The sequence below is a fragment of the Chinchilla lanigera genome, unplaced genomic scaffold, assembly GCF_000276665.1.
Source record: "Chinchilla lanigera isolate Chin_1 unplaced genomic scaffold, ChiLan1.0 scaffold00052, whole genome shotgun sequence".
Lineage (NCBI taxonomy): Eukaryota > Metazoa > Chordata > Mammalia > Rodentia > Chinchillidae > Chinchilla > Chinchilla lanigera.
Window position 1 is genome coordinate 4,759,441 of NW_004955453.1, and position 13,375 is coordinate 4,772,815.

The 13,375-nt window shown below is 42.1% G+C and overlaps 1 protein-coding gene across 10 annotated transcripts in view; it reads left to right on the forward strand.

Annotated features, from left to right (window-relative positions):
- The window catches only part of LOC102027482 (nuclear body protein SP140-like protein), a 143,168-nt gene that overhangs the window by 24,107 nt on the left and 105,686 nt on the right, over positions 1-13,375 (forward strand). Inside the window, exon 6 of one of the 10 annotated variants that reach the window (XR_001236169.1) lies at positions 1,943-1,976. The exons of 8 other annotated variants lie outside the window; for them this stretch is intronic. The gene's annotated coding sequence lies outside the window, so the exon portion shown is untranslated. Of the gene's footprint in view, positions 1-295; positions 458-1,942; positions 1,977-13,375 lie in introns of those variants that run through there. One more of the 10 variants, XR_001236164.1, reaches the window with a different exon arrangement.

Below are 13,375 nucleotides of genomic sequence, written 5' to 3' on the forward strand. Positions count from 1 at the left end.
AAAAAAAAAAAAAAAAAAAAAAAAAGCATTTAGCCCCTCCTCAGTGTTGTAATCCCAGCTGGAGTTTCTTTGTCCTGTGCAGTTTTTCCCATATCTAATCTCATGTATTTCTCAGCCACCTTTAAAATTCTTTCCCTCTCCTCTGAACAAAACACAGTTAACATTATCTATTAACAGTCACCCCAGGTGGGGTGGTGAGCCTCAAACACCAATTCCAGCAAAGTAATCAAAGCCCAAGTTTGCTCTGAAAAGGGATTTTGAGTTCTCCAAATGCAGAATGAGTGTTTCCTCCCAGCTCCATCACAGCAGTCTGCCAGAGAGGCAAGACTGGGATTGGACCCAAGGAGGAGACTTCCTCATCCGAATCTGTGATCGGCTCAGGGGAAGGCCGGCTGTGGTGGCGAGAATGGAAAGCCACAGGGTCAGTGCTGCAGCTGAGGAAGACTCTCCCACTGAGGCAAGCAAGGGGGTGTGCAGAATGGGGTGGTGGCTGAGTTGGGAGACAAAAGAGAGGATCATCTTCCTCAGGAGCTAAACAAGGGCTTTCTGCCTAGGGGACCTTTCCGTAATTACCAGAACTTGATTTGGAATCCACAAACGCACACTACCTTTAAATTTGTCACAATTCTTAATCGTGCATAAGCCAGAATGGTGGGCTTACTGTCTGCCTAGCCCATGATAGGTCAATTTAGAACAAAGACAGAACAGTTTACCTTAGCAGGTCTTTCCTCCCCCACTCAACCAACAATCCAAACAAGAGCCCAAGGGTGCAGTGACCGGAAATTACTGGCACATTTGGGAGAAAAACATAGAGCAGGCAAACAGACAAACAAAGCCAAACAATCCCGGGAATCATGAGTCACCACTGACTATCAGTTTGAAAAATTTTTATAGAGTCCAGAACTGACCAAATCCAAAACAAACTCAGAGACAAACTCTGAACAAACTCAGAGACAAAGTTCTGAACGAACTCAGAGACAAAGCTCTGAGCAAACTCAGCTATACTGAGACCAAATGGCTGCCATGTCTGGGAGCCCAGGCCCATCAAATTGTCAGTCTGGAAAAAGAAATCAAAGGCAAACAATAGAATCCAATTTTAAATCTTACCTAGGTCAGAGAGTGGAGCTTTAGTCGTTCCACTTATGCAACTTTAGCATCCTGGTACACAGTCACCCCAGGTGGCCAGCTGAAATCAGCTGGGGTACCCTGCCACCCAAGGAGTGGCTGGTGTAGCCAAGAGGCATAGGACTCCTCAAGCAAGGGTTTTTTTTTTTCTTTTTTCTCGTGAAGCCAATCTCACACTCAAGATGATATGGCAAGCAAGTTCATTGAGAATGGTATTCACAAGAGACCAAAAGAGCAAGAACAAACAGCTTTTTAAAGCCAGCTGACCAACAGTCTCTAACCAGGAGCTAGAGAAGAAGTCCACCCCAATCTGGGTCTCACCTTTGGTTTAAGTACATTCTAGGTTTCCATAGTAACCATCACCTCATTTTTAGGAATATTAGAAGAATGTCACACAATTATCGCATAGTTTACTTCTCCCAGAAGGTCAGACAGCCAAATTCCAAATGATCACTGTAGCTTAACTTTTGGCTTACTTCCCAATCTGTCCTGTTTGTTCTGTTCCCATTTTATGACTCTGCTCTGCTTTAAGTGAGTTGATAACTAACCAAGGCAAAGGGGTGAAAAGTGGGGGTCAACTACAGCTTAAGTGAACTTTAAGTGACTTCTCTTAATATGGAGTTAAAAGAGGAAATGGAGGCTCTCTTGCCCTCTCAATGGGAACTCTGTTTCACAAAACCTCACGTGATCACACTGAGAGCCCTCCCCTTCTGATGATCTGTTCCTGTTGACTCATGTGTAATCTCTGCTCTTATTCTATCCAGGAATGAACTATTGTATACATTTTTTTTTCTTTTTTGTTTTTTTCCGGTGCCAGGAATCGAACTCACGACCTCACGCTTGCCAGGCAGGTACTGTGCTGCTGAGCTAAATCCCCAGCCCTTTATTTTTTTATTTAACAGAGAATAAAAATAAAACAATAAAAATGATACAGAATTTCAAAGCAAGATGGTAGGAAATTAACAATGATTGTTATAGTGCATATAGTTATCATCAAAGTAGTTGTTCAGATTACCAGATATAGGCATGCAAAATTGATCAATTAGGCATTAACTGTACCTTTCAATAAAGCAATAGAAATTAGTAGTACAATTATATTAGTTATATATATATAATTATCATATATATATATATATAATTTCCCTTCCTTCTTTCTTTCTTTTCTTCTTTTCCCCATCCCAGTTGTTCTTTCCTTTTGAGCAGTTTCTGCAGTTTCTTTCCTTTTCATAATATCCACTGTACCTTTTGGATTTTATTTACTTTTTCCATTTCTCACACTAGAGAGACAATATGATGTTTATACATGTGGGTCAGATTTATTTCACTTATGAGTATGCTCTCTAGTTGCATCCATTTGCCTATAAAAGCCTCAAGTTTATCTTTCTTTGCAGCTGAGTAATACTCCACTGTATAAAATGACCACATCTTTTCAATCCATTCCTCAGTTAATAGGCATTTGGGTTGTTTCCAAGATTTAGTTATGACAAATTGTGCTGCTATAAACATGGGTGCATATATATTGCTGTGGTATGATGTTTTCAGTTCTTCTGGAAAAATATCCAAAAGGGGAATAGCTGGGTCAAATGGGACCTCTAACCCTAGTTTGCTGAAGAATCTCCACACTGATTTCCACAGTGGTTGTACCAGTCTACACTTCCACCAGCAGTGGAAAAGAGTTCCTTTTCCCCCACAACCTCTCCAGCATTTGTTATTGGTTGATTTCTTGATGATAGCCATTCTTTCTGGGGTGAGATGGAATCTCAGCATTGTTTTAATTTGCATTTCTTGAATGACCACTGATGCTGAACATTTTTTTTGAATCAGGAATCAAACTCAGGACCTTGTGCTTGCCAGGCAGTTTTCAGACTGGCATCTCTAAGCTTTCAGATTAAAATAAAACTTTCTCTAGGCTGTCTCACCCATCTGTGATTTCTGCCATCTTCCATGTTGATGGATCCCAAATACATGCTGCCTGGCCAGACTTGGCTTCTCAACTTATTCATGGACTGGCTCCAAACACGTCTCGCTTGATTTTTCTCTCAGGAGTCTCAAGTTTAGTGCTTTCAAAATTAAGCTCATGGTCATCTTCCATGAAATCAGGTCTTCTTCCCCACCTTCCTTTGCCCAGGTTCCATCTCTAGTAATGTGGACCAATGTCCAGTTTTTCAATCCAGAAACTCAGGAGTCATTCTGAGTCCTCCCTCAGCTTCCAGGCCCCATCTGTCACCAGCACTGTGACATGGCAGTAAGCTGACCATGTTTTCCTTTTCTTTTCTTTTGTTTTTTCTTCCAGTACCAGTAATCGAACTCATGACCTTGCACTTGCCAGGCAGGTGCTGTGCCACTGAGCTAAATCCCCAGCCCCCTGACCATGTTTTTCCATTGCTGTGATGGAACTAAGATCTCTGGCAACTCTCCCTTGAACTTTAGCTTGTGGCATTTACAGAAGTGAGGACATGTTCATACTATTTTCCAACCTACACCATGGTGATTTTCACAAACCTTGGCTTCACAGAAAATCTCCTTCATTCCAATGCTGAAGCCACAGGGATCCTTCCTATTTATCCAGCCTTTGTTCTTTCACACCAAAAAGTCCCATTTACTTCTCTTGGTTGCTTATTTTAGTTACTCTCATTGTTCTTGGCCATGCTGTGTCTTCTAGTTAGATCTGTTGTCTTGTCCTCTACCTTCCCAGCCTGTCCCAAATCTGGCTGTCTCCTGCTTATATGACACTTCTTTCAGAAAATCTCTTCCTGTTTCTTGAGTGAGACTGTGTGTTCCCAGAGCACTTCCCATTTGTTCTGAGGTAACACTCATGCTTCATCATGGTGATGTGATAATCACGTCCTGCCTCCAGTAGACTGTGACTAAGAAGCAGGGACCATGTGCTCTAAGCTGATCATGGGGTTTGTCACAATTACAGCTCAATTACTATTTGTCAGGAAATAAAAGTATTCATATTTTGATGCCCTACAAACTGGATATGTAGTTAGGTAAACAAATCAGTGATATAGTTATATGGAAAATTTAAAAAATTTTAAGAGTTTGGGCTGGGGATTTAGCTCAGTGGCACAGCGCCTGCCAGGCAAGCCCAAGGTTGTGAGTTCAATCCCTGGCACTGGAAAAAACCCCCCCCCCAAAAATTTTAAGAGTTATATTTATACATACAATTTTCCCTTAGTATCTATGAAGATTAGTTTCTCCCCATGCATACCAAAATCTATGGCTGTTCAATGCAAAGTTCCCCTTATATAAAAGATCATAGCATTTACATATAGCCTACACATATCCTCCTGTGCACTTTAAACTATCTCCAGATTACTCATAATACAAAATTCAGTGTAAATGCAGTGTAAATAGGCTTTTGCTCTATTGTTTTGGGGACAATGACAAGAAAAGTTCAGTCCCTGTTCAGTGCAGATGGAATACATTTTTCCAAGTCTTTCGGATCTGGTTTATTGAATCTGTGGATGAAGAACCCAAGGATAGGAGAGCCCACTCTGTTTGTAATAGGCTACGTTTGTGGAAATTAGTGTAAGAATTAAGTTAAGAACTTAAGAACTTCAGGTTAAGAGTTAATTATGTTAGAAACACAAAATCCAACCAAGACAATGACCAGGAAATAAATGATAACAGCAGGTAAAGGGAAAAGAAAAACACCAAAAGACAGTTGAGGGTGAAAAGGAAAGCATTTGAGAAACGAAGAAAGACAGAAAGTAAGGTGCAGGTGCAGAGTGAGGCAGGAGGCAAGGTAGAAGGAGGGAAAATTCAGCACTAGAGTTACACTATCACATCTGGTGAGGAGAGAGAGAGCTGGGTACCACGAGGCTTTCTGAGGACGGACAGAAATTCTTCACCAAGCATTCTTGGTTTTAGGGGAGGCAATATGCGGTTATGACAGCATGTGTGTGGAGACTTCTGGAAGTCACAGACAGTGAAGAATCAAGTAACTGAAATCATTGGTAAGGGCAAGCAAGGGCATCAATTATGGGGTGACCCTTGGGTGTTACAGCAGAGGTGACAGGCTGGCTGTGTCATCACAGTTCAGCTCGGTGACCTAGGGAACCCAGAATGGCGTTCAGTCCAGGGAGATTTTAGTTAACAAGAAAAATTGATAGGAAATGGGGAAGTATTGAGGGACCCGGGAGGGGAGAAATAGTTAAGAGGAGATACACGAGGCGAGGATGCCAGGGAGCATGTTGGAGGAGAGGGATGAAGAGACAGAAAAGGCAAGACCAGAAGGCCCTGGAAGGGAGATGTGGTGGTATGTGCCTGTAGTCCCATTACTCTGGGAGGCTGAGGCAGGAGGGTAGCAAATTAGAGCCTAGCCTGCCTGGGCAATTTAGTGACTTAGTGAGATTCTGTCTAGAAAAAAACAAAGGCTGGGATATAACTCAGTACAAAAGCTCTGAATATGATCTGCAGTGCCACAGAAGGGAAGGAAGGAAGGAAGGAAGGAAGGAAGGAAAGAAAGGAGGAAGGCAGGGAGGGAGGAAGGAAGGAAGAAGGAAAAAAGAAAGGAAAGAAGGAAGAAAACATGCACTGGAGAAACAGACTGAGAGAACACAAAGGTAGGATATGGGGATGACATATGGGGAGAGACACCTAGAAGAGACAGCTAGAGTGAGAGATGAGGAATTGGAGGTCAAGGCTGGCCCTCATGGCCACCTCACTTTGTCCTTAGCCTCAGCAGCTGAGGACAGTGACCAGAGTGACCAGCTGGAGTGCGGACATCTCTGCCTAAAAGTTAGCTGAGCTTCTGAATTCTCTGGTGTCCCCACAGTACGGGTTTCCCGATGTGTCAGCTCCTGGCTCACTCACGCTGGGACCTCTAGTGAGTTTTGTTCTTTTGTGCAGTCATCAGCAGTGAGGACTCAGAATCCAGCGAGGAGGAAAAGTCCCCAGAGGCTTCCAGCTCAGCCCTGAGCTGGGGAACGTGGGCAGGTGAAGAGGGTGAGGACTGCTTGCCCCGGGCCCCAGGGCCTCAGGCTCCTGAGGTCAAGTCTCTGCTGCTCATGCACGTCCCCTGGAGGGCACTGAACAGCCCCAGTTAGTCTCTGTGCTCATCTCGCCTGACACTTTGGGACCGGTGGAGAGGCAAGGCGATGTGCCCTGATTCTGTCCTCACTTTGGCTTTAGCGTAGAGAACAGATAGTGCATCGTCTTTTCTGTTTTTGTTTCTGCCTTTCCTAAGACATGCCTGTTGTGTATAACAAAGAAGACACCTTTGGATTTTATCTTGGCCCAGAGCTCCCTAAACCCCTGGAATTTCCTAAGCGATAAGAGCGGCTCATAAGACATCAGCCGCAGGATTAAAGCGTTAAATCTTTCAGCACCACTTCTTGGCCTCTGCTTAGAAGAGAGGAGGGGAGGTTGAATAAATCAGCAATGGGCAGTAATTTAGTTGATCACGCCCACACAATGAGAATTCTGTTAAAATCTCCTAAGCAACGAGGTTTGGGGGGCTTCTGAGTTGGTGGCCGTGTTGATGTGCTGGGAGCAGAGGAGGGCATTTTCCCTGCGGATCTTCCTGGTTGTATTCTTTATAGACAAACTGTAATAATAGGCAAAGCATTGCCCTGAGTTCTGTGAGCCATTCAGTCCTTTCATCTGAGGAAGGGAGTGTCCTGGGAATCCCCAAATTTGCAAGTTCTAGACGGAAATGTGAGTGGCTCAATCACATCTGTACCACGTACTTAGTCTTGTCATTTGGCGACTGGCCTCTCACTGATAGCGATTGGGTCGGGATTTTCACATTTCAGGGCAGTGACTCCTTCGCAACTTGTGGATTTTCATCCTTACGTAAGTTTTGAACAGTCACAGTTATGCAGGCACAGAGAGTTTCATCCATTTGTGGCTGGTATCCAAAGTGGGGCATTCTTATGGGACTGAGTTCTAAATTTGTGGGAATCATGCGAATTCTTGGTGATGTCAGTATTGAGCTGAATGGTTGGATACTCTATTGGTGTCAGGAAATTGAAGAACTGACTGGTGCTGCAATGCTATTGGAAAAGACACCATACATTTGGTGTCAGAAAGATACCAACTTCCTATTCATACCGATGTCTTCAATTTATGTATTGAGTGTTACCTCAACCGATCTTATCACAGGTAGATAGCAAAAAAGTTAAGGAACTTTTGATTGCTGGGTACATTATATTGTCATTGGGAACTTGGAAAGATCTTAAAAACCTAGTCTTTTTCATAGGTGTTGTCAAGCATGTCACGGACTTACATACAAATGTTTCCAGAAATAGTTTTGCAGGGTGTGGGCGTGTAGCTCAGTGGAAGAGCACTTGCCTGGTGTGCACAAGGCCTGAGTTTGATTCCTACCATTGAGAGAAAAGAAAATTTCTTTTTGGTATTTTCACGATATCCATAAGAAGCAGGTAGTGTCACTGTCACTGTCTTGGTTTTAAAGATGAGGAAACATAAACCTGTTTAAAGGTCTTTTACAATGTTTAAAGGTCTTTTACAAAGTCACATGGAAAAGTGAAGCCAGAGCCTAGAAGGCAGGATCTAAACTCAATGGGCATCTCCTTCTTTAGGAACAGGAGGGAGAAATAATAATCAAACATGACTGTGGTATTTGTTATTATAGGATTTATTTATTTAAATTTTTTTTTTCCCCAAACTCACGACCTTGCACTTGCCGGGCAGGCGCTATGCCGCTGAGCTAAATCCTCAGCCCCTTGTTATAGGATTTATGAATTGTATTAAGAAGTTACTGTTTAAATTTCCCATAGATTTTAGGAACAAAGTTAATTTGGAAATACATAGTAGGTATAATAGATAAATAAGATAACTCAGTGTCAAAACGTACATTTTTTCCTACAGAAGATTCATTTGAGTTGTTTGCTATGTTTTTCAAAGAAGGGAGGCTGAGGCACAGGCAGACCCCACGTGGGAGGAGTAGGAGGAGCAGGAGGAGGCAGGCTGGGAGACAGCAGGAGATGAGCACTCAACAACCACCATCAAGATCAGTGAGTTAAATCCCCAGCTAATGCCTGTGGTTTGCAGAGGGTCCTCCCTTGATGCCACAACCGTAATAGAATGTCTACATTCCTGCCGTGAGACATGCATTGTGAGTTACCTGGGGACCAGACAGTACTGCCCTATCTGTGATGTCTGTCCATGTGCACAAGCCAGATCTTGACTGAATAGATCGGATAAAATGCTTCAGGACATTGCATGCAAATCAGTTCCAGGGCTTTTCAAAAATGAAGCGAAGAGCAGAAGAGATTTTTATGCAGCTCATCATGCAGTTGATGCTACCAATGGCTGTAAAGAAGATAGAGGAGAAGTTGCAGATGGAGAAAAGAGAACTATAACTGATGATGAAATAATAACTTATCCACTGAGTTCTAAATTCTGTTGCCTTGGAAGCAACTGGCAAGCCATCGTCAGACTGACTTTTCTCCAATAACACATCTTTACTTTTAACATTAATTGTTGGAGTAAAAAAGACTTGAAGAAATGGGAAGATAGAATTTTAATTTTTCATTTGTTATTATGGAATGAGCATTTAAAAATGCCTATTTATCACTGTAATTCTACAACAAATTTTTAAATAAGCCAGCTAATTTCTGATGCTAAATGCTAAAGAAAGGATTTATCAAGTTATTTTAACAAAAATTTCAAATTTAAGAGTTGTTTTAACAGTTAATAGTGGAATATGTCTTCTCTATAATGTCTGGAAATAGACAAAATGTATTATGAGCTTCTACCACTTAGTTTTAAACAGTGCAAGTGTGTTAACCTTAAAATATGAATAGCCACAATTTTTCTTTGTGTAGACTTGGTGTTTTGCTTTGGTTGGATTTGGTGAGGGTCCATCACCCATCAGTTATGTGGGAGGGTGCTTATTCAATGTGAATATTGTTTTGCATTTGCATGGGAAATTGTAGCTGAATATTTCATTAACCCCAGTCTGCAAAAGAAACCCAGTTCTAATTGCTTTGTTTTGCCTATAGTCATTATTTTTAGTTTTTTTAAAAAGGGAAAAAAAATGTTTTCTAGGAAGTTTGCCCTGTTTTAAACAATGGCTTAAACACTAGAAATCTATTTGTTATACATGGAAACCATCCAAACAGGTTGGCGGGAGAGGTGGAACGGGACTGGGGACAAGGAGAGGAGAGGGCTTAGGGCCACATACTCCTTCAAAAATTGCCTTACCATTTGCAAGAGGTAGAAGCAGAAGAAAGGTGTGTGGTTTTTGACAAGATTCTGCAGTGATGAATAAGGCAATATTCATTCAAGGAAGGGGCCATTGGTAGTTTATAGCAGTAGCAAGGTCTTGGAGAAATTCTTCCTATTAACTTTGCAGTTGTCTTTCTCTGTACCTGTTTCCAAGTCTTATGAATGACAGGGCAGATTTTTGGTATTTTGTCAATGCGGTTAAGCATACAGTGGCTTATGAAAGGGCTTTCCAAAGAAAGAGAAAGAAATCTCATTTTACCTTTACAACAACCGTGAGATGTAGGCAGAATGACTAGTTGGCAGCACTGTTTATGCATGAGAAAACCGAAGCACATCAATATTCAGTGTCCCCCTTCTTCCTTTTACAACATTCTTCCCTTCTTATCTCCAGAGATCCATGCAGCTGCCTTCTACTGAGCATCCTTCTATGCCCCACCTGTGCTCAGGTGCTTTTGCCTTAACTGCAGTCCGCCAGTTCCCTGTGGAGCCAAGACCTCCGCAGCCCACGCTGATGTCATCCCCTGAAGTTCAGGCTTGGGAGAGCTCCTGAAAGGTTCAGATTCTAGACTCTTCGTTCCCTTTAACATATTGCATCAAATTAGCTAATTCTTGCCTGAAATGTTCTCTCTTTTGCATGCCACGAACATCAACCAACATACACAACAAACGCAGTGTTATCTAATTACTTTCCCTGAAGCCCTTGGTTTGAAAGGCTCTTGATCTGCTTTCAGAATATGGAAGTTGGAGTCACGCTGAAAGGTTCGCTGCTGCGTGCAGTGGGCTTCATCCTTCCATTCCCTGTTCTGTTTTCTCACTGGCTGTTACCTGACTGTGAAACCAATGGCCTCACGTCTGGGGTTTTTGTGTGATATCCTCTTCCAATATAATTTTTATTTTAGTATATCAAATACAATAGCTGAGGTGAGAAACAGGTCTCCAAATGTTTATGTGGCTCAAACGCATGAAGAGGCTTATGTGCTGCTCACATAATCAGATTAGGGTTCCTGGTTGTAGGTCTTTGCTCCACCCAGCGGTTGGGGGACTCTGGTTGACAGCGGCTCTGCTGTCTTCAACACGAGGCTTGCAGGGTCTTCTTGGGTGAAACACAGGCAGAAATATAGCACACATAGAGGGGCAAGTGGGAGGGGGAAAAGGAAGAAGAGCAAGGAGCAAGAGAGAGCAACGGCACGCAGAGATGCTCCATGCAGGTGAGAAGTTCTTCGTTTCTTGTACTAGTGCCTGGGACACTGAGGTCCCATGAAAAGGGCAGACCAAGATGACCGTGTGAGTTTCCCACATATTTTTAGTTTTTACCCGCGATTTCCTTCTGTGTTACCTCGTTAACACACACTGAGACTACCCTTGAGACTGAAAGGGTTTTCATTCCTTGTGCAGTGATTAGGAGATGACTCTACCTCAGGCCCAAAGTCGATAATCGGACGAGGGGAGGAAGTTAGGATTGACAGGCACTGGCTGGGGATTACCCATTTGTGTTCAGAGGAACCATTCTTCCAATAGATTCGTTTTAGCTGGGGATTCTACTCTCCATACTTTTGTGCTTAAAATGCAGGGAGGTAAGGAAGTTATCATTTCATACTGAAACCGGAGGAAGTGGTGTTTCAGATGTGAAAACTAAAGCTCATGAGTATTGAAGGATCCTTGACAAATCAACAGAAAATTTAGAGTACATCCAGGACTCACACTTTGATCACCCAGAATTCAATTTCGTGGTTATTTTGGACCTTTTTTTTTTTTTTTTTAAAAATAAGAAAGCCAGAGACAATTTATTATCTAAGTGTCATTATGATCTCAAATCTTCTGCCAGGTGAATTATCACATGATTTCATAATATTTTTATTTATAAATTCTTGTTTTTAAGCATTGCCCTTTATTTTCTAGATCCCATGAAGCAGGTAACAAAGGAGGAAATGAACCTGCTTTAGGAAAATACACTTAGAAAACCATAAGGAAGAATTATGAAACAATGAACAGTTTTTCTATGGGAGATTCAATTTTTCATACGTTTGTCAATTAGAAATACTGTTTGGCTCTAGGTGATCCATACTGCACATACTACATAATTATTAGTGTAGGATATCTGCTGTAATAGCTAAATGTGCAGTGTGCAATGACTCAGGTATGGCGGAAGTTGTTTTTTGCACCCAAGGAAGTTTCAAAATGGCAGGACAAATCTCCTTGTTGACTGCTGGGGGTCAAGTTGGGTAAAGGGAGGTGCTGTTGCTTTCAGCTTATGACTTCCATGAACAACCTGGGTCTGGACCTACCCTGCCCATAAGGGAGGTAGCATGGCAGAAGTCATGGAGCAGGCTTCCCAACAGCCTATCTCACTTTGGTACACATTCCTTGGTTGGAATTCTCACGCACTAGCTAATAAGGAGTGCGGGGCTGGTCTCTCAGATGTGTGGCATAGCTGTGCGCTCAGGAAGAAAAGGAGAATATGAGTTTTAGAATTTAGAGGGTTGTCTGCTAGTGCTTTTTGAAGATGCAATTTAAGTTTTTTTCTTTCTTTTTTTCCATTGTTGAATATAACACATTTTAGTGTAAAAATGAATGATTGATGTTTTATACACTATAATTTCTTCGGAACATGTAGAGCAAGGGATGAGTTCATATTCCCATAGGAGTTCAGCACTGCAGATTAAAAACAGAACTATCTAGAAAACTGCTGAGCTTTTTTTTTGAAACAAGGTCTTGCTGTGTAGTTCAGGCTGCCTTAAACTTACTCTGTAGCCCAGGCTGGCCTCGAACTCACAGCAATCCTCCTGCCTCAGCCTCCCTAGTGTTGAGATTACAAGTGTGTGCCTGACTAGAAAACGGCTGCACTTTTGAGATCAACATGACTTCTGCTTGATTGCAGAATTTGATTCTTTAGAGGCTAATGAAAAACTGGCTACAACTTTGCAAATTGTGTTCCAGGTTCTAGCACTGATAAATTTACTGGCTGTCCTCTTCATTGCTTGCACCTGTAGTTTTCAGAGACAGTAAACTTCTTTCCCTGCCCCCAGATCACCAGCACAGCATGCCGTGTGATGATTAAATAGAGAGGTTATTTATGCAAAATGTCATCATCTGACATTGGCACTTTTGCACCATTTCGTGCTCTCAGAATAAGTTCTTCCTCCAGGGGAACAAAAGGCAACTCTCCATCTTGCTAGATAAAGGTTGATACCTCCTGCTTGAATTGACCTTTTAAGTACAGAATTCCTGCTATGTGTAGCTGTGATGCATTCCTGTTCTCCAAAATGATTTTATTACACATATAAACCCATTTAATCCTCAAAATTATATTGTCTGGTGATGAAATTTCATTATTTGAGGAGTGATATAGTGTGTTGGAGACTTAAGTTTTGAGGTTGGGGTACTCCCCGGCAGGCTGTCCTGTGTGCTCTCAATCAATTACTGTTATGGTTTGTGTCTGGATGTCCCCCCAAAGCCTCATGTAGTCATGGGGAGGGCTTCTAGGGCTTTTGCTTGATTCACGGTCCAATGCTTTGATTATGGGTGTGAGTGCTACATTCAGCCTGGGGCAGACAGCCTGCATACAATAGAAGGGAGGGAAATAGGCTTGCTCTCCTGCTCCTCCCTTTCTGCTCTTGCTGCTTTTGCTGTTTTCTGCCTCATGTACCGTTGCCCTCTGCTGTGTGCCACTCTGCCTTCGAGCCAGCTGAGTATGGACTGAAACTTCCACAGACTGTGAGCTAAATAAACCTTTCCTTCCTTAACTTTGGGTGGCGGGTATTTTGTCTCAGCAATGAGAGAAAAGTGACCACACAGTTACCAACATATGACACACTTCCTCCCAGAATCAGAATACATCAGATCTGGGACACTGTTCAGCAAGGTAGTCAGATTTCTTTGATTAAAAAGAAAAAACAAAAAGCGAAAACCAGTCGTGCCACTTAACATTCAGGCAGTATTTTACTTACCTGGACAGCAAAAGCAAGAGAACAAAGGTACTAGGTCAAAGGTCATCAGCATCAAAAATAATATATAAATAGCAATAGTATTTTTAAAATTTATTTTAAAAAGA